This window comes from Lepus europaeus, chromosome 6, assembly GCF_033115175.1.
Source record: "Lepus europaeus isolate LE1 chromosome 6, mLepTim1.pri, whole genome shotgun sequence".
Taxonomy (NCBI): domain Eukaryota; kingdom Metazoa; phylum Chordata; class Mammalia; order Lagomorpha; family Leporidae; genus Lepus; species Lepus europaeus.
Window position 1 is genome coordinate 12,838,506 of NC_084832.1, and position 21,803 is coordinate 12,860,308.

At 53.7% G+C, this 21,803-nt stretch overlaps 1 protein-coding gene and 1 long non-coding RNA gene across 4 annotated transcripts in view; one reads left to right on the top strand and one right to left on the bottom strand.

The window, feature by feature from the left end:
* Positions 1 to 21,803, top strand: part of LOC133761571 (uncharacterized) — a 130,556-nt gene that overhangs the window by 24,594 nt on the left and 84,159 nt on the right. The window lies entirely within an intron of this gene.
* Positions 19,816 to 21,803, bottom strand: part of CLYBL (citramalyl-CoA lyase) — a 242,216-nt gene continuing 240,228 nt past the window's right edge. For 2 of the 3 annotated variants that reach the window (XR_009866184.1, XR_009866183.1), the window contains 2 exons: positions 21,638 to 21,766; positions 19,816 to 20,358 (listed from right to left, as the gene is read on the bottom strand). The gene's annotated coding sequence lies outside the window, so the exon portion shown is untranslated. The remainder of the gene's footprint in view (positions 20,359 to 21,637; positions 21,767 to 21,803) is intronic. The other variant, XM_062193982.1, reaches the window with a different exon arrangement.

Genomic DNA, 21,803 nt, shown 5'->3' on the forward strand with positions numbered 1-21,803 from the left:
TGGGGGTGTCATTTCCTCACCCCTCCAAAAGTCAATGTGTTGTCTCGGCTTGCAAAGTGTTTCTGTTTCCTTGCAGCACCCACCTTAGTTGCTGGGATCTGTCGCAGTGTGGCTGGGTGCACCGTGCCCCAGCCCCCGCACATGGCAGCAGCGTGGGCTCTCGGGAGGCCCACTCGTGGCCACGGTCACTACAGTTAAGTCCAGGCTGAGACTGGAGAGAAGTGCTTGGGGAGAAAGCATGGCTCCAGTATTTGAGAGCAGTCTGCCCCGGTTCACCCCCTCCCTGGAGAAGCCGGGGCGGACAGTGTGTATGTATAGGGATGGTGGCCCCATACAAAGTCCACTGAAGCTGTGGCCCGTCCCTGCTCGGAACGGAGCCCATATGTCCAACAGTGTCTGAAATCACACCGACGGCCAGCCAAGGAGTGCCCATTGTCACATGCACATTTGTACCGCAGGCAGTCCACACGGGCCCTGTAATTCGAGTGCAAACAGCCTCTTCGGTGACGGGGAGGCGGGGAGTGGAAGTGGCGGCTGTGATTTCAACAAGCGGGAGGATTGTTTTTCTGCGAATTTCTGCCAGTGGCCGGGGAGGACTCTGTGCACCTGCGGGAGATCCTGAAATTTAGGCAGCTATCAAATTCCAAATTAAACACCTGTGTGCTGCCCGCTCGCCGGAGAGGCAGCCTGCGCCCACTGATCTCTGTTTGGGCAAGACCGGAATTTGATTGTGCGTGCAGCTTGCCTCTGCACACCCTCCTCCCCAGCTTCCCCGAGACCACAGATGAGACGGTGGGGTTGAAAGCTACCAGCTGTTGTTGAAACTCAGAAATAGGCTGCTTTGAGGCTGTGGCCTCCGCATTTCCTAGAGTGGGCTTTTATGAGGCGTCTCCTGCGTACTTTCTTACGATTTCTGCACAGATTGGAACCTTGAGTTGAGATCGGGGCTTTTGTAATCTCGTTTTCAGGAGTGACCTTGGGCCGGATTGCACCAAAAATATTCTCTCTGTCTCCCCCAACCTCCACCCAAATATGGACTTTAGCATCAGTGTGGCAGAGATGGCGCCGTCAGGATTTAGGTTTATTTTTATTTATTTATTTATTTATTTTTTGACAGGCAGAGTTAGACAGTGAGAGAGAGAGACAGAGAGAAAGGTCTTCCTTCTGTTGGTTCACCCCCCAAAATGGCTGCTACGGCCGGTGCGCTGTGCCAATCCGAAGCCAGGAGCCAGGTGCTTCCTCCTGGTCTCCCATGGGGTGCAGGGCCCAAGCACTTGGGCCATCCTCCACTGCACTCCCTGGCCACAGCAGAGAGCTGGCCTGGAAGAGGAGCAACTGGGTCAGAACCAGCGCCCCAACCAGGACTAGAACCCCGGGTGCTGGCGCCGCAGGTGGAGGATTAGCCTAGTGAGCTGCGGCGCCAGAGGATTTAGGTTTATGAAAGCTTTCTCACGGCATCGTCCTTGCACAGGGACTGTCGGGCAGAATGCTGGTTTCATATCCTGGTCCTGGGCCTTTCGGGGTTTGGACCCTTGGCAATTGCTAAGCACCCTCAAGACTCAGTTCCTTGTCTTTAACAGGTGAGGCCTGGCAGCCATGACCTTGAACCTATTGAATTGTTAATGAGAATTAAATGACACAATTAGCAAGATGATGCACGGTCTACATTCCTGGAGTGTTATGTGAAGGGGAAATGGGAGACTTTGTTAGTGTCTCCTGCTGTCCACCTGTTTTGGGGCAGGGGGTGGTGTAAGGTTTGCTCCTGGGTGTGGGGGTTGGAGTCCAAGCACAGGCATAAGCCTCAGAAAGGCAGAAGCCACGCGTTGCTGAGCTGTGGACTCTGTGTGGTGCAGAGACACCCTGCTGGGTCCCCGTGGCCCAAGTCCCTGAGCTGGGTGCTCTTCTTGCTGCCAGACACAGGCCGGGCACCAAGAAGGAGGGGCTGGGGTAAGGCTCTGGGGTGGGGGAGGGGAGTGCTATGAAATGCCTGATTGTACATTTTAGGGCTGGCAGCATGAAAGTCAGCTAACAACTTTATTCATGCATAATGTAAATTTTTACCATTGTAGCCATTTTAATGTGCAGAGGCCGGAAGTAGTACGAGTGCCTGCACTGCTGTGAAAGCGATCTCCAGAACTGTTTCCTCTTGCAAATGTCAGTCTGTGCCCACCAAGCCACAGAGCCCCCTTTCCACCTGTCCCAGCCCCGGCCCCTGGCTGCCACTATTTTCTCTGTGTGAGTTTGGCTTCTGTAGGCACCTCCTGCCAGTGGTTTTGTAAGTGTCTATCCCTCGGTTCTGGCTTAGTCACTTAGCCTAGCATGCTCAGGGCCTGTTGCATTGTAGCCTGGGTCAGAATTCCCTTTGTAGGCCAGCGCCACGGCTCACTAGGCTAATCCTCCGCCTTGCGGCACTGGCACACCGGGTTCTAGTCCCAGTTGGGGCACCGGATTCTGTCCCAGTTGCCTTGCTTCCAGGCCAGCTCTCTGCTATGGCCTGGGAGTGCAGTGGAGGATGGCCCAAGTCCTTGGGCCCTGCACCCCATGGGAGACCAGGAGAAGCACCTGGCTCCTGGCTTCGGATCAGCGCGGTGCACCAGCTGCAGTGCGCCGGCTGCGGCGGCCATTGGAGGGTGAACCAATGGCAAAGGAAGATCTTTCTGTCTCTCTCTCTCACTGTCCACTCTGCCTGTCCAAAAAAAAAAAAAAAAATTTCCTTTGTGCCGATGGCTGAGTCATATCCCGTTGCACAGACACACCGCAGTTTGCATGGATGGACACGCGTGTGGCTTCCATTGAAGGCTATTGTGAATAAATCTGCTACGGGCACGGGTGTATCCGTACCTGCTTGAACCCTTGCTATCACCCCTTTTGGACTGGCTGGGTCGCCGGGCAATTGCGCATTTATTGTTTTTGAGCTGTTGTTATCCTAGTTTTCAGGGCGAGTTGGACCACTTTCTGGTCCCACCAGCAACACACATGTGCCCTGGTCTCTCACAGGTTCACCAACACGTACCTCCTGTGTTTGCGATCACGGCCAACCGTGCACATGGCAAGTGGACTCCCATTGAGGCGGATGGTGTTAAGGGCCTCCCGAGCCGAGGGGAGGCGTGCACATCTGGGACAGGCAGGGAGAAAAGTTGGAGCTGGGGACAGCGTCCAGGCAGCAGAGGCTGGGCCGCTGGGAGCTGTTCAGGACCAACCTTGTGTTATAGAGCCAGCCGCTGCAACAGGAGAAAATGCTGCTGTCCCAAGTCCAAGTTCTATGGCTTTGCAGGACTCCCATGCAGGCCAGCGACCTCTGAGGAGTCCCCTTCTCCCATTCACCTTCTCTGTACTCTCCCTGAATTTGCCCCATGCCCTGGTCTCCACTTCCTGCTTCTCTCCACCTCTTGTGTCTGGGACCAGCATTTCCCACGCCTGGGTCTTTGTTGGGGAGTCCACGGGCTGGGCTCATCCTATGTCTAATCAACAACTCGTTCCAGGCTGCTCATGCTAAATGAGACCTAGAGAACAGAGCTAGGTTACCAGAGCGCTTGAGCATTTGTTTGGACATTTACTGCGCGTGTCCCCTTTAAGAGTGGGTGTGAGTGACAGCTGCCTGGGAGGGGCCATGGCAGGTGGTGGAGCTGCTCCCTCCCACAGTTGAGGGACCCAAATGTGGCAGGCAAAGGTGACTTGTGTTCTCATGGAAGGTCATGCAGGGGCCCGTAGGGGCACAAAGGAGCCACTGGGGTGGGTAGGTCAGGGAGGGCTTCAAAGAGGAGGTGTCACACAGTTCCCTCAGCTCCAGCGCTGCAGCCGCTGGGGTTCGGACCTTGCTGGAGCCCTGGGATCCACCACGTTATGCTACGCCACGCCATGCATGGCAGAGTTTTTCTACCCAGTCCTCCTGTTTCGCGTTTCTGTCTTCAGAGAGTAGCGAGGCAGGTGCTTCATCCAGTTACTGGAAAACATGATGGAAAGTTTATTTCGGTGCCCAAATATTTGAAATCCAACATGCGGGGGATCCTATCACATTAAAAAAAAAAATTCCAGATATTGGCTGAAAATGGGGTCTGAAGAGGCTGCTTTTTAGGCACTTGTTCAAATAGTTCCTGCTCTTTCTACAACGTGGCAAGAGTGAAATGACTGCCATCCTGTTGGCTTTGCTGGGATTAGACCCTCACGGAAACCATGGTGGGTCCCCTCCGGTGCTCGGCTTCCTCGGGCCGCCCACCCTGGTCGGAACAGGCTTTGTCCAGGTTCCGTGAGGCGGAGCAGCCGGACAGAGCCGCCTTATCGACAGTTGCACAGAAGAAAATGAATTTGTTATGTTAGAGTTCGTGGTTGGAGGTTTTTAAAATAAAGTTTTATTTATTTTCATTATATGTGAAAGGCAGAGTGGCAGAGACAGAGAGAGAGAGAGAGAGAGAGAGATCTTCCATCCACTGGTTCACTCCCCAACCCCCAGTTGGGTGCAACAGCCAGGAGCCAGGAGCTCCATCCAGGTCTCCCACGTGGGTGGCAGGGGCCCAAGGGCCTGAGGCGTCACCGGCCGCCTGCCGGGGTGCTGGCACGGTCAGGACTTGGACCAGCTCCAGGAGATGGGATGTGGGCAGCCCTGGCTGTGTCTTCGCTGCCTTGCCAGGTGCCGCCTCCGGCGCTGCAGGCTTTGAGAACAGATGTCTTGGCTGGCTCGTGTCTGGACTTGGGCCGCAAAGTGGAGTCTGCAGGCCTTGGGTTTGTCGAGTTTCCCTGGGGCTGCTCCCTCCGGAAGGAGTGCTGTCCCGGTTGCTAGCACTGTGCCTCCATAGTAAGCACCGAGGGCTTTATACCCCGTCACGGCTCAGCGGTACCTTCTGGGTTCTCGGGATGAGCTGCTTTGGAAAGGAGCCGCTGGCTACGAAGTGATGGGTCAGGGCTGTGTTCAGGACCGGGTATGAAGTAAAGAAGAAAGTTCTGAAGATGTCAGAAACCGTGTTTAGGGCGCAGGCCTAGATCTGAAGACCCCGGCCCATAGCAGAGTGCCTGGGTTCGAGTCCCAACTCCGCTCCTGATGGCAGCTTCCTGCTATTGGGCGCCCTGGGAGGCAGTGGTGATGGCTCAAGTACTTGGGCCACTGGCACACATGTGGGAGACCCAGATGGACCTCTGGCCTCACCCCAGCCCTGGCTGTTGCAGGCATTTGGGGGGTACACCAGGAAATAGGAGCGCACACCCTTTCTCTCTGTCTCCCTGAAATAAGGCAAAAAAAGAAGAAATCATCTTTGATATTTTGGACTGCGAGCTAAGCTCACTGGAAAAATGCAGGCAGACAGGTTGATTTTCTCATAGGATTAGAATGTGGGTTGGGAGACTGAGCATTTAGTCATCAGGCCCCCGAGATGGACGTTGAAGTGCAGCAGATGGCTACCAGCATCGTATTGATGTCGTTTATACCCAAATCTGTATCCTCAATTAATTCTCAATGAATGGTGTGCATTTTGCTTTGCCAGAATTATGAAATGACGCAGGGAGCCCAATAACCAGACCGGCTCTGGATGGTTATGGATCGAGCGGCCTTTGGCATGTTTTGGGTTTGTGTGCGGAGGGTCTGGGAGGTGGCGCTCTTCTAGGGGTGCTCCCTCTGAGCGAGGAAGTCATGGGAATTGGCCTGCCCCACTTGTTGCCTGTTTGCACTTGGCTCTCTGTAGATTCTGTGCAACTTAAATGTCTCTCGACTGGAAAGAATTTGCGTGAGTGCTTTGAGGATAATTGCAATGAAACTGGGAGCTGCTTAGGGAACTGGCAGAGGGAATCTTCTAGATGCATGGACAAAGGACAGTGGCTACAGGAAAAGGGGTAAATGTATGGGTTTGGAGGAGAATTGCTAAGCCAGGAAAGTGGACAAACGAGCTTATCTCTTTGTGCCATGTGGCAGACAAGGCCAGTTTCCACAAGTTGAGTACCAAGCGGCACATTTGTTTAGGAGGAGAACGGTACTGCACCGCTGTTCTTTTTCTTTTGATGTGTATTTGTATATTTATTTGCAAGGCATAGTGACAGAGATCTTCCATCTGCTGGTTTACTCCCCAAATACCTGCAACAGCCAGGACTATGCTGGCCTGAAGCCAGGAGCCCGGAACTCCATGCAGGTCTCCTATGGGGGAGGGGGGGCAGGGACTTAAGCACAAGAACTGTTACTGGCTGCCTCCCAGGCGCATCAGCAGGAAGCTAGATAGGAAGTGGCATAGCTGGGACCCAAACTTGGCCTTTTGCTGTGGGATGGGGGCATCCCAAACAGTGGCTTCGGTGGCTGTGCCATGACACCCGCCCCACACCACTCACTGTTCTTGGCAGAGTACACCAAGTGCCAGTGTCCAGGCCAATGCCAAGCTTCCTCTGGGTGATTAAGGCCGTGCGTAAGAAGAGATGCAGACAGGAAGGCTGGTGTGTGGGAGATAAGCAAAGACCTCAGTGCAGTGAGCCCCACAGTCTTGGCCACCATGGCCAATGGCATATTGAAAATGACATTTTCATGGCAGCTGGGCAGCTCTTCGAGGACATGGCCAGCTTGGGCGCTCTGGCCACTCCCGGGCTGCAGGGGGCAGAGGCTTCAGCTCACTCCTGTGACCCACTCCTGGTGGTGAAGGGGAACCCGATCTCATCAACTCTGAATGCACAGGGCAAAGCTGGAGACCATGGAGCCCCTTGAGAATCTGATGTGAATTACGGGCCCTCTCCCTGGAAGGACCACCCAGGGGTCTACTCGGTCAGAGCTGAGCCCTCTCCAGTTCCTAGCAACCCACTGGAATGCACAAGACTACTTCTGGATGCTGGGTGAGAATTCCAGTTTTGTGGAGCCGGTTGGTGGTGCAGTGGGTTATGCTACAGGCTGTGACGCTGGCATCCCATATGAGCACCCATTTGAATCCTTTTTTCTTCACTTCCAATCTGCTTTCCCACTGACGTGCCTGGGAAAGCAAGTGCAGATGGCCCAAGTGCTTGGGCCCCTGCAACCCACCTGGGAGACCTGGATGAAGCTCCTGGCTTTGACCTGGCTCAGTTTTGGCTGTTGTGGCCATTTGAGGAGTGAACCAGTGGACAGAAGATCTCTTTCTCTCTCTCTCTCCCTCCCTCTCTCTCTGTAACTCTTTCAAATAAAGGATAAATCTTTGTTTTAAAGATTTATTTTATATTATTTGAAAGGCAGATGTAGAGAGAGGGAGGTGGAGAGAGAGAGAGAGAGAGAGAGAGAGAGAGAGAGAGAGATTGATTTTGATTCTCCATCTGCTGGTTCAAACCCCAAATGACTGCAATGGCCCGGGCTGGGCCAGACTGAAGCCAGGAGTCTGGAGCTTCTTCAAGGCCTACCACATGGGTGCAGGGGTCCAAGCACTTGGGCCATCTTCTGCTGCTTTCCCAGGCACATTAGCGGGAAGCTGGATTAGAAATGGAGCAGCCAGGATACAAACTGGCACTTATATGGGATGCCAGCATCGCAGATGGTGGCTATACCCACTACACCACAATGCTGGCCCCAGGAATAAAATCTTTTTTTTTTAAAGGAATTCTTGTTTCAGATTATTGATCACAAAAAGGGTGTCTAGAAGAAATAAAGGTAGTCTTATGGATAAATTCAGCACTGGGATTCAAAAGATCCATCTAGAAAAAGAATAGAGCCACAGACTCTTAGGGATTTCAAAGACTCGTTTAAAGAATCTCTGGTGAGGAGGTGTCCAGATCTGGGGATACTCAGCAGAAAGCACCCAGTCCAGGTGTTCAGCTGGATCCAAGCAATGGGGCAAGCGACAGCGGTTGAGCGGCTCCTTTAGCTCCTCGTGGTCCACCTTTAATTCTTTAATGTTTGTTTATTTGCATCTACTTGAAAGGCAGAGTGCAGGGAGAGGTGGGGCAGAGAGAGGGGGAGGTCTCTTATCTGCGGATCTGTTCCCCAATGCTTGCAGAGCTGGGGCTGGGCCAGGCGGAAGCCAGGAGCCAGGAGCTCCATCCAGGTCTCCCACATGGATGGCAGGGACCCACGTCCTTGAGCCATCGTCTGCTGCCTCTTGGGCTCATTCTCAAGCAGCCGGTTCAGAAATGGAGTAGCCGGGACTCCAGCTGGCGCTCCGATAGGGGAGGTGGGCGTCCTAGCCAGTGGCTTAACCCCCCGTGCCTCAGCGCCTGCCCCCTTATCCACAGTTTAAAGGTCTGAATGTGCCCTTGGCAGGGTGGTTATTTGGTAAATAATAAAAGCATGCGTTTACTGTCTGAATCTCCGCCTTGCAAACAGTTTGCAAAGGGAAGCTCCTGTAATTTCCTCAGTACACACGGCTGTGTGGGAAGACACGGCCGCGTTGGCTGTTGCATGGTCTTCCAAGTTTGCCAGGGCTGCGTGGGCACGTTTTGATTCTTAGGCTGTGCTGTCTAGACCACGATCGATTCCGATCGATTCGGCTTCACATCCACTACTAAGTCCATGTGCACCCTCCAAGCGCCTATATTCTGGAACTGACCTGGACCCCAAATCACAAAGACATTTAGGGTCAACCAAATGAAACCAGATCACAAGAGGCTCGGTGGTGAGTATGGAACGGAGAGTCAGGATTACCTTGAGAAATGCGTAATTTCTGTTAGTTTAATCTCATGTGCAAGTTCTGTGTCTTTGCAAAATATAGCCTAGAGGGGGATTTTGCCAGTGTCATGCTCTGGTGAGTTAATATGCACTTAAACAGTTTTATAACAGATTATTTACCAACGGGAACAGAATGGCTTGGCACAGGATGCCTTTGAGGGAGCTGTTCCATTGCCTGGGCTGTTTCCGTATTCAAAACCATTTCCCTTACTCCTAGTTCCTGTAGGCTCTCTCAAACTCTTCCCTCTACTGGTAGAATGAAGAACTGGCAAGCTGGTGAGATTTATGTTGCCCTCTGGTGTCTGCCAACCCAAAAGAAAGGACTAGAACTCAGGAAGGGGGCAGATGGAGAAGCAAAGTGGAGAGAAGACGCTCCACCTGCGTCAAGGCCAAGGTGTGGAGACGCAGAGGTCAGAGAGGAAAGAGGGGAGAAGGGGAGGTGGGTGCAAACATGCCCGTTGGCTCCTCTTCACTCTGATGATTGACAGGACTCCAGCTCTGCCATTCTGGCTGGGAGGAGAGCGAGAGCTTCAGGACTGTGCACCTGCTCCATGGAGCCACTGAGGTCCGTGATGGGAAGGAGTGGGTTCACCAAGAGATGGATGGGACTTGGCCTTTCTTTCTCTTTGGGAACCAATGGGGAAGAGAGAGGGTGATGGCCAACCATGTTTCCATCCTACAGGGAATTTAGGGGTCTCTCTTCATAATTTTGGTGATATTTAAGATTTGGGACTAACCAAGGGGAACTCATTGGTTGTTCACCATGTGAAAGTCTTGATGTCTGGAAGCCAAGGCCATTTTAGACCCTCAGAAGGCCCCTCAAGAAGATCTTGACTATCAGAAGTCAGAGAGGGAGAGGGAGAGAGGGAGAGAGAGAAATAGGAAAGGGAATGAATATTAACCCAGCCCCTCTGCCCTCAGAATTACAGCTTCCAAACCAGAGACCAGGATTTCCATTCCTTCTAGGGAGTTAACCCTGCACCCCCACACGGGGACAGGGTCTCTCTGGCTGGGGCCCCCGTGTCCCTGAAGACCCTCCCTTGTTCAGCCCGTCCCCTCTTGCCCATTGCCAGGCTCCCCTCACTGTCTGGCTGTGTTTGCCAGGGCACAGGAGTGGTTGTGGCTGGCTCAGGACCATTTAAGTCTGGACTCATTTTCCCATGTGTTTGTCCCAGCACCGACTTCTGGTGCCGGGCACAGAGGTCGGTGTTAACGTGGTCTTGTCACACAACGTGGAAAGTCAGCGGGATGCGACTGATGACTCAAAGAAACCGGTGCCGGCCTAGAGCAAAAATGTGGGCCAAGCTTGGGCAGAGGCGGGGGGAGGTGGAGATTCCGTCTCCGGTCAAGACTGGGCTGCAGCCAGGGAAAAGGAGCCTCCTGGGCGGCTCAGCTCCATGGGGAGCAGGCGGAGGGCCAGGCTGACCTTGGGTAGCTGGAAGGAGGCAAAGGAGGGAAGAGGAGTTGGGAGAAGGTGGCACATCAGGAGCGTGAGCCTTTTTGAGATTCTCTTGGGTTCTTCTAGTTCTGCCTCAGAAGCCACTGAATCTGGGGCTTCGGATCCACCCTCCAGGCTGGCAGAACTCTGTCTGTCTTATTAAAGGTTTATTTATTTGAAAGGCAGAGTTGCAGAGAGAGAGAGAGAGAGAGAGAGAGAGAGGGAGATCTTCCATCCGCTGGTTGGCATTGGGCTGGTCCAAAGCCAGGAGCCAGGAACTTCATCGCAGTCTCCCACATGGGTGCAGGGACCCACACACTTGGGCCATTGTCCACTGTTTTTTCCAGGCGCATTAGCAAGGAGCAGAACCAGAAGTGGAGCAGCCAAGGTTCCTCTGGCCCCTGGCAGAATTTTTAAGTGAAAGAGATAACAGCCATCTAGCACAAAGCACCCGGAAAATTCCTTCCTGGAGTATCGCGAGTGACTTATTACTGGCTTTTGAGTAGAAGGCATGTATACGGCTGGCAAGTAAGAAGAGAAAAAGGGAGAGTAGAGTATCCGTAATAATTTCTGTGGCCAACTGGGGGACACAAGTTAGCGTTATTTGATTGTGGAAACAGGGAACAGGAAGTTAGAGGGAGGAATGAAAGCCCCTGGAGTAATTTTTACAGATAGCGAATTCTGTGTGGATGTTAGTGTTTGGATGTTCAGTCTTGATGCGACTGAAACAGAGATGAGCATCATCCTGGTAGTCTCCCCAAGCTCTACTTTGTGGAGAATTGGGTTGAGAACCCCGCTGGGCACTTCCAGTTTCTAGCCTGGAGGGGTGGGGATATTTTCCCCACAGATAAGTCCCACTCGGGCTAATGAATTGGAATTCCTAGGGACGGCCTTTGTGGAACAGAACCTACACACCTGTGTGGGGTGTGTAGGGCTGTGTGTTTTGGGGGGGGGGGGGCTGTGCCTGGCAGGTGGTCTCTGCCTTTGAACTTCACGTCTTTGAGTCCCCAGTCACCTCCATGCACCTTGTCCTGTATTTGTTCCCATAGAGGAAGTGGCTTACTTTTTTTTCCCCCCCATACCTTCAGCCTGGCTTTGCCTGTAATCTTAACAGTCTTTGCCAGACAAAGATTTGGCCAGATTCATGGTGTTCGGAAGCAGGTCGCTTCTTGTGGCTTCATTTTATTGGCCAAAATACCAGACGCTCTGCTACAGATCTCTCATGCTTAATCTTTCTCCTTTTATCTCCCTCCATCATTACCTTTCTTTGTGAGTCAAAGGTGTTTTGTATTACCCGAGCAACAAAATGATTTACAAAATCAAAGACAGGGACAATCTATTCTAATGGTTACATGGCGATAAAAAATGCATACAGCCTGGCCGATGTGGACTTTCTGAATGTTCACTTGTAAACGGAAAGCTAGGAAGAATGAAAGATTGAAAAACCAGTTGGGGGTGGGGGGGGCAGGTGTTTGGCTTAACCGTTAAGATGCCCCATGAAGACCCACGTTGTGGCACAGTGGGTTAAGGTACCACCGGAGACGCCAGCATCGCATATGAGCACCAGTTTGAGTTCCGGCTGCTCCGCTTCCAATCCAGCTCCCTGCTAATGTGCCTGGGAAAGCAGCAGCATGTGGTACAAGTAGTTGGATCCCTACCACCCACGTGGGAGATCTGGATGGAGTTCCAGGCTCCTGGCTTCAGCCTGGCCCAGCCCTGGCCAGTGTGGCCATCTGGGGGAGTGAACCCCTTTGGAATAAATGAGTGCATTTTTTTCAAAGGAAAGGATGCCCGTATTCCATATTGGAGTGCCTGGATTCCGTACCTGGCCCTGGCTCCTGACTCCAGCTTCCTGCTGCTGCAAACCCTGAGAGGCAGCGGTGTTGGCCCAAGAAAATGGGTTCCTGCTGCCCCTGAGGGAGACCCGGAATGAGTTCCTGGTTCCCCTTTGAGCTCAGCCCAGTCCCAATCCTTGTAAGCATTTCTGGAGTGAGCCAATGGGGTGGGAACTCTCTCTCTCTCTCCTCTCTGCTCGCTCGCTCTCTCTCTCCTTTTCAAATAAATAGATAAAAATTTTGGCCGGTGCCGTGGCTCACTAGGCTAATCCTCCGCCTTGCGGCGCCGGCACACCGGGTTCTAGTCCCGGTCGGGGCACCGATCCTGTCCCGGTTGCCCCTCTTCCAGGCCAGCTCTCTGCTGTGGCCCGGGAGTGCAGTGGAGGATGGCCCAAGTCCTTGGGCCCTGCACCCCATGGGAGACCAGGAGAAGCACCTGGCTCCTGCCATCGGATCAGCGCGGTGCGCCGGCCGCAGCGCGCTACCGCGGCAGCCATTGGAGGGTGAACCAACGGCAAAAGGAAGACCTTTCTGTCTGTCTCTCTCTCACTGTCCACTCTGCCTGTCAAAAAAAAAAAAAAAAAAAAAGATAAAAATTTTAAGAAAGGCCGGCGCCGCGGCTCACTTGGTTAATCCTCCGCCTGCAGCGCCAGCACCCTGGGTTCTAGTCCCGGTTGGGGCGCTGGTTCTGTCCCAGTTGCTCCTCTTCCAGTCCAGCTCTCTGCTGTGGCCCGGGAGTGCAGTGGAGGATGGCCCAGGTCCTTGGGCCCTGCACCCACATGGGAGACCAGGAGGAAGCACCTGGCTCCTGGCTTCGGATCAGCGCGGTGCGCCGGCCGTGGCAGTCATTTGGGGGGTGAATCAACGGAAGGAAGACCTTTCTCTCTGTCTCTCTCTCTCACTGTCTAACTCTGCCTGTCCAAAAAAAAAAAAAAAAAAAAAAAAAAAAAAAAAAACCTTAAGAAAAAGAAAAGCCACCCCTTGGCATTCTGAGCATGCATCAGGACAAACAACAACAGAACTTCACTTTTCTGTTCCTCGCTCAGTTATTAGCTTGGAGCCCCTATAAGCAGTGCTGTGCGGAACTGTTCGTTGATGTTCATGGTCTGGAGTCGGAGGAAGGAGGCAGAGCCTCAGACCTGGGAGGTAAAGGTTGGCAGTGAGGGGCAGAGGGTTGGGAGCAGCAGGTAAATCCGTGCACGGAGAGGCTGTGGGTGCTGAGCAGGAAGATCTTCACCTGGCCTTAGCTCACTGCCTCTTCCTCTCTCAAATCATCGTCCCCTGTGAAGAACAGGTGTATTTAAAGGGTCATCTGCTTATGTATTTAAAAGGCAAAGTGACGGAAAGAGAGGTCTTCCATCTGCTGGCTCATTCCCCAAATGGGGCCAGGCTGAAGCCAGGAGCCAGGAGCTCCATCTGGGTTTCCCACCTGGGTGGCCCAGGCCCAGCTGCTTGGGCCATCCATCATCCATTGCGTCCCGGTGGTGCATTAGCGGGAAGCTGGATTGGAAGCAGAGGTGGGACTCTATCCAGGCACTCCCATGGGGGATGCATCTGGACCCCTGCCCCCAACACCTGCCCCAAGTGAAGTATTTTTTAAATGAAAACACAGCTGACAAGTGTATCTGCTGGCACCTTGTATGTGGCAGGACCTGGCGGCGGCCCCGTGTGGTGTGTGCAGAAGCGGGGGTCTGTTGGGGTGGGATGGTAGACCTGGCGTGATCAGGTGCCTGGACCCACAGCAGGAGCCCCGAGAGGCTCTCCAGCTTCGGCGGCAGCAGAGTGGAGCGTGTGGGCTGTGGGCGATCATGGGCACAGACAATGTCTTCCAGCAGACTGGTGGCAACCAGCAGGTGGCAAGCGTGCAGGTTTTAATCAGCAAACAATTTTGTATACAATCCACAGTGTGGAGGATTCAGCTCTGACCAAAAGGAGTTTCAATGCAGGGAACCATAGCTTGAATTTCAATTCTGGGCAAACCATACCTGAGCCTCCTCCAGAAGTCTCTGAAAATTGCCCACTGCACTTCCTCCTGTGCAATTAAAAGCAGTGGCTTGGGGCTGGCACTGTGGCGCAGTGGGTTAATGCCCTAGCCTGAAGTGCCGACATCCCACATGGGTGCCGGTTCTAGTCCTGGATGCTCCACTTTCAATCCAGCTCTCTGCTGTGGCCTGGGGAAGCAGTAGAAGATAGCCCAGGTCCTTGGGCCCCTGCACCCGCATGGACCTGGAGGAAGCTCCAGACTCCTGGCTTCAGATGAGTGCAGCTCTGGCCATTGTGGACATCTGGGGAGTGAACCAGTGGAAGACCCCTCTCTCTCTCTCTCTCTCTCTCTCTTTCTCTGTAACTCTGTCTTTCAAATAAATAAATCTTAAAAAAAAAAAAAAAAAGCAGCAGCTGCATTTCACCCAGGTGCCGCCCCACTTGAAGCCGGCTCGGGAGTGTCCCAGGCTGTCCTGAGGGGACTGAGGGGTGCCAGCCAGGACAGAGGGGCTGGGCTTGATGCTGCCTGGGGCCAGAGTTCCTCTGAAAGTAGGAGCAGGACCTATGGTGGAGGAAGTCAGGTGCACACCTGGTGGGAGCAGGTCCAGACAGAGTCTGAGGGAGGAGACAGTCGGGGCTGAGCCAAGTCTGGAGGAGGAGGTCTGAGCCAGGAGGCAGGGTCACAGAGGGAGCGAGAGTCTGAGCTTTCCTGAGGAAGATCTGCCCCGTCGAAGAGGGGTCAGGAACCCACTACCGGGCGTTCCCCGCCAAGCATCTCTGCACCCAGGGGCCCCAGAGGCAGGCTTCCCGGTGAAGCGGCCCCGACCTCAGAGGCAGAGAGACAGGTGCTGGGATGCAGGGGTTAAGCCCCGGCGTGGGACACCTGCATCCCATGCTGCAGGGCCTGGTTCAAGTCCTGGTTCAAGTCCGGGGAGGCAGCAGGACCAAGATCCTGTCTCCTGGCTCTAACTCAGCCCAGCCCCGGCTGTGGCCGGCATTTGGGGAGTAAACCATCAGATGGAAGATCTCTGTCTCTCTCTTTCGGATAAAATTAAAATAACTTAAAATGTTTTTAGAAAGAGGAACTGGAGCAGGCAGGTGGGTCCCTCCCCTGGGCCATCCCTGGGCCAAAACACCTTCCCATGGCTTCCGGTTAGGTCTGGGGTAGTCATGTGTGCACCTTGGGGAACTGTCCCCTCCCCAGCCACCCCCTCCCAACCCCAGCTTGGGCCTCTTCCCAGGTGGCCTGGCCCCTATGACAGGAGCCGTGCGCAGTTACCGCTGTGTCGGGCTGGGAGCTGGGGGCAGTGAACAGTGGCTTAAATGGGAACACTCGGCCCCCTGGGCCAGGGTTCCCGTTAGGGGGCCCTGGGATGAGGCGAGAAGGGTGAGCAGCAGTGGCAGCCCCGTAGCAGGGCCCTGGCTTCCTGTGCCACTCTCATCCTTGTGTGTGTGGGGGGGGAGGGGGGCAGGTGAGGAGGACTTCCTGGAGGAGGCTGAGCTTGCAGCTCTTACCCCTTAGCCAAGGCCTCAGCACCTTCCGTGGCCTGTGTGCTTTCTTCTGTGAGGGCCCGAGAAGGCTGCAGCTGGGCCCCTTCCCTCTGAGTGGGGCTAGGCGGGCGTCCCCCCACCCCCCACCCTGGGGGGCCCAGCCGGGAGGAGGGCGGCCGCGATGCGGGACTTGGCAGCTGGCTCAGTGCCACTGTGGGTGTTCCAAGGCCGAGACCTGCTCTGGACATGAGGTTGGGCAGACACACAGGAGCCTGGCGCGTGAGCTGGGCATGGGGACACCTAGGGGAGCAGGAACAGCCCGCACTGGTGGCCCCGCGCTCAGATGCAACCCTGACGGCTGTGGGGCAGTGGGGTGACGCACGGAGTGAGACACGGCCAGGCGTTGGGTTCGTGAGGGGCTGTTTCTGTGGCCCAGGTGTTTCTCAGTTGTTAGCTCATGGACAGGACCACCAGGACCCTGGGAGTGGTATCCCCTAAGAGGACCAGTGTTAGCCCAGAGAGGTCATGCACCTTGCCCCAGGTCACACAGCGTTGTGCACCTGCCTCTCTACCATGCACTTTTTTCCGGTTTGCTTTCCACATGGCGCTGCGCCCTCTTTGCTTCCTGTTTCTCTCTGCAACCCGACTGTGAAGTGTTTTTTTTTTTTTTTTAAGTGTTTTTAAAGATATTTATTTATTTGAAAGGCAGAGGCGGAGGGAGAGAGAGAGATCTTTCTTCCGCTGGTTTACTCCCCAAATGGCCACAACAAGGGGCCGGGCCAGGCAGAAGGCAGGAGCCGGGGGCTCCATCCAAGACTCCCCCGAGGGTGGCAGGGGCCAAGCCCTTGAGCCCTCCCTGCTGCCTCGCAGGGTCTAGCGGGAAGCTGGAGCCCAGTCGTGTGCCGGGCTCCTCGGGTGCCGTAACTTCCTGGCCAAAAGCCTGCGCCCACCCAGACTTCTGAGCCCAGTTTCCCCCAGACTCCGTGGGGCCCTCTCACAGGGGAAAAACAACACCTCCGGGTTTTTCTTTAATTCCTTCATTCAACAGAAATGTATTCGAGGCAGGCCTGGCGCTAGGTGCCAGGGACAAAGCCCCTCTGTGGCTTCATTCCAGCCTCCCAGGATGATAAACAGTCCCTGCTACCTACCAACTCCCTCCCCACCAGATGTGATGGAAACAGAGCAGTTATGAGAAACACCCCTGCGTGGAGCGTGGGCAGAAGCCTGTTGGTGAGTGAGGATGGGGGCGGCGGTGACGTCACCAGCGGTGGAGCCGTCCCCTGGGGGTGCCGTCCCCCCCCCCCCCCACGACAGCGGGCCCACTGTCCCGCAGGAAGGACTTCTGAGACGACAGAGCCAGGGCGGAGCAGGGACTACGAGCAGCTTCAGGGAGTTTGTGGGAAATTGGAATTCAAATGGAAGCTGATTTGGGTACAGGAAATTCTAAAGTCCATATATAGATTTGTTTTGTTTTTCTCCATCATACCCATTTCCGTGAATTTCTTGATCGCCTCTTAAGTGTAGATTTCAAAATGTTTTGCATCGAAATTAGTTACCTTTTAATCCCAACTCCCCGGGCTGAGAGCAGCCTGAAGCCCCCTCGCGTGGCCCTGTTCCGGATGCCTTGTCCCCACGGCCAAGGCCGAGCCGCAGGCCCCCTTGGCTGCTGTGGACTTCCGCGGGGGCTGGGGGTGTTCAGGGCGTCGGAGGTTCCTCCTTGTGAGAGGAAATCACGCTTTTTATTTTTTTAATTTATTTTATTTATTTGAAAGAGTTAGAGATGTAGAGCCAGAGAGAGAGGTCTTCCATCTGTTGGTTCACTCTCCAAGTGGTTCAGAGCTGTGCTGATCCAAAGCCAGGAGGCAGGAGCTTCTCCCAGGCAGGTGCAGGGGCCCAAGCACCTGGGCCATCTTCTACTGCTTTCCCAGACCATAGCAGAGAGCTGGATAGGAAGTGGAGCAGCCGGGACTCGGGTGCCCATATGGGATGCCAGCACTGCAGGCAGTGGCTTTACCTGGTATGCCACGGCTCCGGCCCCCAAAACACGCTTTTTGAGAACCTACTGGGAGTGGGTAACCAGGTGGGGACTTGCTGCCACTCCTGGGTGAGCAGACGTGGCCCTGACCCTGGGGCCTGGGGCAGAGACCCCGACCATGGGGGTTTCAGAGCCAAGGAAGATCACCAGCCAGCGTGTTCTACCCAGTGATTCTCAGCAAAACCCTAGGACGATCAAAAACTGTTGCAGTCGCTCTTTGTAATCAGCCACATTTTGTTTTTTAAAAGAGTGCCATCAAATGGCAGATTTGGGAATACAGCAAAAACAGCAGGGGACTGAAATGGGCTCCTCATCCAAGCCCGATTTTTGCTAACATTTCGTGTGCTCCCGTCACGTGGTCGTAATGACGCTAATAATGGCAGCTGAGGTTTGCCGAGGGCCACCGTGTGCCAAGCACTGGTCTTTCCCTGTATTAACGTATTTCAGTTGCAAACCACCCTAAGAGATGGGTGCTAGCATGATTTCCATTTCGTGGATACTTAACTAAGGCCCGCGGGCTGTGGTAGCTTGCTCAGTGTGGAGAGAGCCAGGGAGTACAGCTCCCGACTCTGTGTTTGCAGCTTCACTTCTGTTTTTGAACTTAACTTTATATTAAAAGCATTTTTAAAAATTATTTATTTGAAAGGTGGAGTTCTACACAGAGAGAGAGAGAGATCGTCCATTTACTGGGTCACTCCCCAAATGGCCACAGCAGCCAAGGAGGAGCCAGGCTAAGGCCAGGAGCTTCTTCTGGGCCTCCCACGTGGGTTCAGGGCCCCAAGGACTTGGGCCATCTCCCGCTGCTTTCCTAGGCCATTGGCAGGAAGCTGGATGGGAAGTGGAGCAGCCGGGAGTAGAACCAGCGTTCTGATATGGGATCCTGGAGTGGCAGGCAGCAGTGTAACCCACGGAGCCACAGCGCCAGCCCCTTTTTCTGGCTGTAAAACTTGTAAATATCTGTGGTGGAAGACACAGAAACTCCAACATTCCCTCTGGGTACTTTGCCTTGTTTGTTGTAGTTCCTCATTCTCCCGGGGCTGTGTTTAGTGTGTTCTGTTTGGAATAGGTTTGTCCCTGCTCTCAGATGTGCAGTCTTTACCCAAATGTTCTTTTGCGCCTGCAAGAGCGTGCACCTCTAAGATACTGTACATTTCTCCCTGCATGCCCCTCCCCTCCCACCCGGCACCCCCTCCCCCCACCCCCGCCTCACTGGCTTTTTTGTCTTCAGACCTGCAGCTAGGTTCTTGGCTAATTTGCTTGCTCATCTTAAAGGGTAATGCACAGTACTTAGAATAAGCGGGAAAAACAGTGTAAGAATGGGCAGCTGCCCACCCAGGATCCCTGGTGCGGATGGAGGCTCCAGGGTACCCTGCCCGCAGGGACTAACGCAATGATGTCATGTACCGTGGACACTTAATAGCAGCTCAATTAACGTCTGCCAGGGAGTGACTGGGTGGTGGATTCTATGGTGGGCACTCTATAGTTTTAATCATTGCATCTCAGCCATCCTGGTGTTGGGGAAAAAAAACAAACAAACCCTCACAAACCCGGAGCTTTCCATCTGTGATCCCAGGTCCTGGCCTTATTAGGATGGCAGAGGGGCAGCCAGCCAGAGGTCTTGTAGCCCAAGGCAAGGGGCCACATCAAAGTTCCCCGCCTCTCTCCTGGGAGGTCCTCGGCCTGGGAGAACTGGGAGGGGCAGGCCCGGTAGTCAGAATGTGGGAAGCCGGCCTGGTGCTGGGCAGTGAGGGCCAGCCGCAGGGACTGGCCCCAAATCGAGCTCCCCGCGGAGCTTTGGGGATGGAGCTTGTCCTTAGCGTGGCCTCTCCTGCTGTGCTGAGACCCGCTTTTTTTTTTTTGGGGGGGGGGGGTCTGGGAAGCTCTCTCAGCTGGGCTGGTGCCTGATGTTTTTATGGAAACTGAGGCAGACAGCGCGAAGGCACCGGAGCCAGTTTCAGCTGACGCTGGCACTGATGCTGCTGTCTGCTGCCTGCTCTCTCATGTTTCGGGAATGAGCTTTGCTTTGAGTCGTGTTACAGGACGGCACTCCCGACAGGTGTGCCTGCTTTCCAAACTCCAACCTGAGCACCCCCCCCCCACCTTTAAAAAAAAGATTTATTATTTATTTGAAAGAGAGTTACAGAGAGAGAGAAAAATCTTCCATCTACTGGTTCACTCATGAAATGGCTGCGGTGGGCCAGGCTGAAGCAAAGAGCCAGGAGCCCCATCCAAGTCTCCCACGTGTGTGCAGGGGCCATCTTCCTCTGCTTTCCCAGGTGCATTAGCAGGGAGCTGGATCGGAAGTGGAGCAGCCAGGATTTGAAACCAGTGCCCATATGGGATGCCAGTGTCACAGGTGGTGGCTTTACCAGCTATGCCATGATGTTGCCCCCAACCTGAGCAATCTTTTTTAAAAGATTTTATTTATTTAAGAGGCAGAGTTACAAACAGAGAGAGAGAGAGAGAGACACAGAGAGACAGAGAGAGAGAGAGAGACAGAGAGAGAGAGATCTTCCATCTGCTGGTTCACTCCCCAAATGGCTGCAACACCCAGAGTTGAGCTGATCTGAAGCCAGAAGCCAGGAGCCAGGAGCCAGGAGCCAGGAGCCAGGAGCCAGGAGCGTCTTCCAGGCCTCCCATGCAGGTGCAGGGGCCCAAGCGCCCACATGGAATGCCAGCCTGGCAGGTGGCAGCTTCATCGGCCAAGCTACAGCTCCAGCCCCGTGAGCTTGCTTTTTAAGTTGAGCGAGCCAGGAGTTCCTGGTCACGTCACGGCATCGGGCCTTAGGCCTCTGCTGTAAAAGCCGCTTTCATCTTTCGGCGTTGGCCCGTGGTGTCTCCGTTGTTTTTCTTCTTCTTCTGGAGTCTGGTTTAACGAATCTTTACGAAGGGCTCACTAGCAAATTCTAATATCCACAGGCCGGGATGTTCTCGAAAGTGCTTTTTGCAACCCGAGATGCTGTGGTTTCTGTGATTCAGACACCTAAGATCCAAGGAGAGAAGGCAGTGAGAGTCGTGTCACAAACAGCGCTCCTTCAAGACCTCCTCTTCCTCCGGTCCATGGCCGCGGAAGTCCTCCCGGGAAACCCACTTCCTGAGTGACCCGACCCCACTGAGTACTTCGGGCAGATCAGTGAGGGTGGAAAGCTATGTTCAGGTCACGCTGCAGTATTCCCGAGTTTTAGGTCAATTCCAAGAAGCAAGTTTATTTTTCACCTTTGAGGGTCAAGAGGTGGTCAGATTTTGAATTCCAGGTTTTGGAAATCCTAGAAACTCAAAATAGAAATGTTGGCAGATAAAGATAGATGAGCAAATACAAGGGCAGTTGAAAATGTTCCGAGGACAAAACATTTAAAGATGAGTTATTTTGGTGCAAAAAAAAAAATAAAATAAAATTCATGCATAGTTTTCTTCATAATGCACATTTCCCTGGAACTTTTTGATGATCCCTGGTGTGCATGGATGTAAAATTTCTTGCACCAAAATGAACTTCTTTTATTTCCATCTTCCCGTAAGTGTTTGGAAGTACCCTCGTAAAGACACCGAATCTCTGCTGTTAGCCTGTTCTTGTTTTTCTCCTATGAAACCGAGGCTCCAACCCTGAGAACGCCAATGGCTCCGGGAGACTGGGCCAGAGCAGTGCCGGGAGTTGTCAGGAAGGAGAAAGAAACTTCCCTGCCTGGCCGGAGCCGAGTTTGTCAAAGGAGTGACCATCAGAGAGGGAGGGTTTCTAAAGATTATTTATTTGAAAGTTTTGCTAAAAGCAAAGCGCATGCCCCAGGGCTTCTGGGAATATGTACAAAATACAATAATTAAATTAAGTCCAGCAGTTAAAATTTCTCATAAAAAGAACAAGCTGGAGTGCTTCCCAAAGGGGAATGCTGGACTTAAAAGAGAGGCCGTCCTCTGTGGCCTGAGGGTCACACGCTGGGCCTCTGCGGGCATGGGTACCCTTTCTTAAAGGCGCTCCTCGCACTTTGTTTTGTGGAAAGCAAATAAAGGAGTAGAAAGGGACAAGTTTTGAAAATTCAAAAAATGAAGGTGCAGCCCTAAAATCGGGGCGGCTTTTTCTAAACATGGCACCGGCGGCTATGAAAACACGCTGGGCCCCTCGCTAATGGAACACACATGGCCTTGGAGGGCCCAGGCGCCCGGCCAACCCGGCCTTTGGAAGAAGCCACGTGAAAATGTGCTCCTTGGCCGAGGTGGGGCCGTGCAGGCTCGCGGCCCGTGCGTTTGCCGCCTCTTTCAGCAATGGTTACCTTAGCTGTTCTCGAAAGTTCTGTTTCATATCTGAAAATTCCTGGGATGCTACGAAGACTGATGGTTGTAGAAGCAGGTTTTTAAGGAGGCAAAGTGATACAGATGATCTTAGGTCGCATTCTGGTCACCTAAAATGGAATGCTTATTTATAATTTGAAATTGCAT